Consider the following 5493-nt stretch of genomic DNA (forward strand, 5'->3'; position numbering starts at 1 on the left):
AGCATTGAATCTATTTACAACCTCTGTGAAAGCGAGGCTTGGTTTTCATCTATAAGCGGTAACATAGGCTGAGTTTGCACACTGATTGCCAAGCAGGTGACCCACAAGGAGGAATACCGCACTCCCTCAGTCCAGTTATACTGTGCCTAGCACAATATGTTGGAAATACAAAAACAGAAAAAATCGGATCCTACTTATTTTGTGGATACCATAACAATAAATCAAACCAATAGATTGTTTGAGCCAGCATGAATATAAAAAAATAATTAGCAAGTCGATAGTCATAATTCCCTCTGTTGGTCCCTTCATGAATAGAATAGATGGCTGATAGACGTTCGACCGAATAATATCATTTGCTAACTTCAACTGTTCATCTAATTTCCATTAATGTATGTTACACAGTTAATATGTTCATGGGCGTCTTCACTGAATGTATAGTGTGGAGGTATTTCGCTGTAATAATATTAGCAACTGTGCCAAGCCTAACATAAAGGCATTTAGTTCTAATCACTAAATGCTATTATATAAGGACATGGCTCCATTATGACAGGGTCCGCCATCATGCATGATAGTGGAGCTTCAAATTAAGACAAGAGATATTATTGGATGAAATGGTCGCGGATGTGGAGGTACTGGTGGACTACGGCAATGAGCTTAACCCCTGTTAAGCAACCCCAACTGCAGCAACCGCTGCCCTGCAACAACCGTTGCCAAGCAACCCATGTTGCTTACCGATGCAGCATCCGCTGCCCCGCAACTACCGTTGCCAAGCAACCCATGTTGCTTACCAATGCAGCGCCTGCTGCCCTGCAACTACCGTTGCCAAGCAACCCATGTTGCTTACCAATGCAGCGCCCGCTGCCCTGCAACTACCGTTGCCAAGCAACCCATGTTGCTATGCAGCTATCGCTGCCAGGCAAGTACCATTGCCAAACCATGAGCGAGGGCAACTATTGTTGCCAAGCTGACCATCCGCTGTAAAGCGGACACTAAGCCATCTGCTGTAAAGCAGAATGGATAAATTGGTTCCTGCTGTAAAGCGGGTAACCCTATCCTAAATAATTTATAATTTGGGATGTATCCCAAGACGCCAAATGTAACTTGTAATGCAGTCCACCAGCACCCCGCCACAAGCACCAAGGTGCTTCCCCACAACCACGACCATTCGCGCTCATGTACACCCACCGTGTTATCCTATACTGAAAATGTTTCCTACAAGCATACTGCGGAAAGGGAGCTGCCAATGTTTTGTGTGAAAAGATCAAGTCCGGCCGGTGACAAATGAACCCCGTCACGCAGGTACAGTTGCTGCTCCTGCCGGTTGAACACTGTGTGGGGAACCCGTATCCCCCCAAGCTCACGGGCCCTGTTCCCCACTCGTCTGTTCAGCTTCTGCCTGGCCCCGTCCAGGTCCCGGGCACGGCTGGCTACATGCCAGTACCTCCGTGGCAGCATGTCTGACCACAGAATGACCGCACCAGGTAGGAGGAGGTGTATCCTCAGGAGTGCCAGCTTGATCTCATGATATAGCTGACACGTGGTTACCTTACCAAGGTCGTTCGAACCAAGGTGAATCACCACAGCCTTTGGTGGTGTCTGCATTGCTTTGACCTGGGCATCTATCAGCTCGGTCAGCTCCTCCCACCTCATGCCGCCCCTTGCCAACCAGAGACATCCCCCTGGAATACCGAAGTCACTGTCCTGTAGGTGCTCTCTCGCCCGGGTCAGGAAGCTGGACCCAATCAACCATACTGAAAACATGAATCAATAGGAAGAAAACTGTTCTTGTATGGTTGGCGATTTAAATGTTTGCAGGTATGCGTATATAGCTTTTATAACATTCTGACCCCCACCTACCAAAGTGCTGTATCAAATCTGAACTCACTCCGTTACCGGCTGCTGTCGTTGCTGCGCCAATCCTGAAGGAATGCGAAGAGTATGCTGCTGTGCAGATGCCGCTATGCGCCAGTGCTCTTTTTAGCACGACCTGAAATTGATACCTGGTCAGGGGAGATTTATCAAAGTGTACGAAAGCTTGAGTCTGACCCTGTGATCGAACTGTTAGGTATGCTTTAACTGCAGCCAGTGGACACAGATTGTGGCCAGGTATGGCGGAAATGGAAACAACTATGCCATGTGAGTGCCTGTCCGTTTTTGAATGCCTTAGAGCGACTGTTACTGTCTTAGTCGTGTCTTGGACTAGGTCCAAGAAAGCGCACCCTGGCTGAGAAAGTTTGGTTTGCACGAGTTCACTCACCCGAAAGAAACCAAAGAAGGCCAAGCAATATACTGCTTTGAACAATCTTACTTCATAGGTAGAAGAGCAGACAAATTGCAGGTTGTTTACAATTACTTTGAGCAGGTCTATTGTTATTGGTTTTCTGTGATCCTGCCTCCCCTGACACTTTTGCATCCCCGTAATCAATTTAGTAATAACAAAGTGGCCGGTGCGGTCTTCCATGCTGTGTAGCCTATGGTACGTTGAGATACCGGCCATATTCGTTCTTACCGTACTCGGTGCATGTCCTGACACTGACAGGTGAGCAATGAAATGTACCAGATGAGTTATTGGAACCGGCCAGACATCTCCCAGGTTTTGTGATGCCCTGAATGCTTGCAATGCTTGGGTTCCTGCCTGGTAAGTTGCCCACGTGTTTGCCGCCAATGATCGCTGAAGGAGCCTCTCTGCCTCGATTGTTAGCCCTGCCAGAGATTGTCTGGAAGTGGTGTGGGATGCAGATTGGCTGATGGAGCTGCATTGCGGAATCGTTCCCACTGAAATCTCGACAGTGCATCTGCGATAATATTGTCGTGTGTTGTTATATATCTGGCCTTGAACAAAATGTTGTGTTTGAGGCACTGCAGCACTAGCTGCCTAATCAGTGACATGATTCTGGGTGCCTTTGAAGACTGTTTATTTATTATTGACACTACAGCTTGGTTATCACAAAAGAAAAGTACTTTCCTGTTAGAAAAGGCTGTCCCCCACAGACAAACTGACAGCACAATCGGAAACAACTCCAGCAGTGTCATGTCACGAGTCGAACCGTCCTCCACCCACTAACGGGGCCAGAGCCCGTTTGCCCAGTTCCCGTTATAGTATGCGCCGAACCCCACAGTGCTGGCTGCGTCAGTAAACAGCTGCAGACATGTATTGTCAGCCCACTCTTTATTCTGAAAAACCGACACACCGTTAAATTCCCCCAAGAACCCGATCCAAACCTCTAGGTCCTCCCGAACTCCCCGCGTGATGCGAACACGGTGTGCTTGATGACTTACCTTTGTATAGGCGTCAATCAGTCTGCGGCAAAACGGTCTACCCATGGGTATTGCCCAGCACATGAAATTTAGCTTACCCACCAGAGACTGCAAAGCTTTACGGGTCACTTTGTGCTTACCTGAGGCCAGCATATCGTGTATAATGGCGTTGATATTTACAATCTTTTCCTGTGGTATTCTAACCTGCATCCTGACTGTGTCGATTTCAAGACCTAGGAATGTTAAGCAGGATGCAGGACCTACTGTCTTCTCATGTGCTACGGGTACGCCCAGCTCCTGGAAAGTACTGAGACATGTATCAAGGTTGTCACCACAGTCTTTCGTTCCTGCAGTTCCGCCTGTGAGAAAATCATCAAGGTAATGCATGAGTTGGCCGTTAGGCAACTTTTGCTGGACACACCATTGCAAAAAGGTGCTGAATTTTTCAAACACTGAGCATGATGTGGAACAGCCAAACGGCAAGCATTTATCAAAGTAGTATTTACCTTGAAAGCACAAGCCTAGCAACTCAAAGTCCTGAGGGTGTACCGGCATAATCCTGAAAGCCGATTTCACATCAAATTTTGCAAGTAGAGCATTTGGACCAAGTTGCTGTACCATACTGACAGCCTCGTCGAACCGTGCATATGACACGGAGCATGCTTCGCTGTCTATGTTGTCGTTGATTGATCTGCCTTGAGGATAAGAAAGGTGGTGTATTAAACGAAAATCGTCTGTCCCCAGCAAGGACTGACTCTTACCCGTTTGCTGTTTGGGTACGAGACCGATGGGTGAAACTTGTAGGTTCAGCAGGGGCGGCGTTTCAAAAGGACCTGCCACCCTACCTAATTTTACTTCCTTTTTCAATTTGGCAGCTACTATCTCTTGTAAAATGGGATCCCTGGCTGAGCGTAGATTCTCAGACCAACGACTTAGGCGTGCCCCACTATATTCCAGTTGAAAACCTGATTCCAAACCTTGTAATAAATAAATGGCATGGGCATGGTTAGAATGCTTGTACAGTTGCAAATGTCGCTTTAATCTAGTGAGTATGAGTGGAGTTGGGGCCAGTGCCTTTAGCATGGGTTGCCTGTGTGGAGTTAAGGTGTTTGGAGGGTCTACGACCCCCCTTTGCGCGAAAGCAAGAATAGGCGGGATGTTGCTCGCCACAATTGGAGCATTTATGAATAAACTTGCATTCTGGCCTGGCGCACCTTGACCTGTTGTAGTCCCAGCATGCGTTGACTGTAAAGTCACGGCCCCTGCTGAAAGGCACTGTAAAGCGTTCAGTCTTATTTTCTTGAACACGGGACATAGTCGGTGTCATGTGCTTCAACCACAATTCACCGTCTATCTTGCCCCACTCCCGAATTGGGTCTCGCGCCATACGGTGTCGGAATTGCTGGTCGTAGTTTGACCAGCCAAAACCCCCGGAGCGGACTGCGGCATTACGGATTGTTTCCATGTATGCCAACATGCCCTGTATGGTGGACTGACAAAAATGTTTCACCACGTAAATGCTCATATATATGTGGAAAGCTGACGTCCATTGGCCTATGCTTAATGCCCTGGCGTTAGCCGGCGAGAATCGCAGATTACCCGACGAATCCATCTGCATCTTATATGCATCGTCATCGTCATGCGACTGTGCGCGTGGCAACAATGTAGTCAACTCCACAAACTCCCCTCTCCATACTCTCTCCCGTACAACTTGACGGACGTGAGCGCTGATAGCATCCGCCTGGAAGGTCAGGGAATCCCCTGTTCCCTGATTGGTTGACCCCGCTCCTGACACTGCACGTGGTGTGACGTCACGGGAAACTCCCGGCTCGCCCGAGTGTGCACTGCTAAGTGACAACACATCGGGATTTCTTGACACCACCGACCCCGTTACCCCCAGATCATTTGTACTTACCCCTCGCATGCCAGTAAAGCTCCGAGAAGTATCTTGGGCCATCCGTTTGCCTAGCATATCCAGTATGCTGTTGAGTTGGCTCGATATAGCTAGCATCGACGGAACGGGCGACACCACTTGTTGGGGCTCTTCGATGTCTCCGTGATCGACTCGCGGGAGAACGTTTGAATTGTCCGAATCATCTGCTTCAACTAGCAAGTTAGCAGCTATTTGTACACTTGGCAAGGGGGGTCCGTGCAATGGAGATCTAGCTGATCTCCGTGACTTACCAGTAGCCGATGTCGCTTGCCGGACACTTGGTTCCCTCCTGGCTATTTTCC

At 48.5% G+C, this 5493-nt stretch overlaps 1 pseudogene; it reads right to left on the bottom strand.

Annotated features, from left to right (window-relative positions):
- Positions 1–2471: 2471 nt before the first annotated feature.
- On the bottom strand, positions 2472–4352 carry LOC139463494 (uncharacterized; annotated as a pseudogene).
- Positions 4353–5493: the final 1141 nt, after the last annotated feature.

Source organism: Haliotis cracherodii, unplaced genomic scaffold (assembly GCF_022045235.1).
Source record: "Haliotis cracherodii isolate W230 unplaced genomic scaffold, xgHalCrac1.p SCAF_16, whole genome shotgun sequence".
NCBI classification, from domain to species: Eukaryota; Metazoa; Mollusca; class Gastropoda; order Lepetellida; family Haliotidae; genus Haliotis; species Haliotis cracherodii.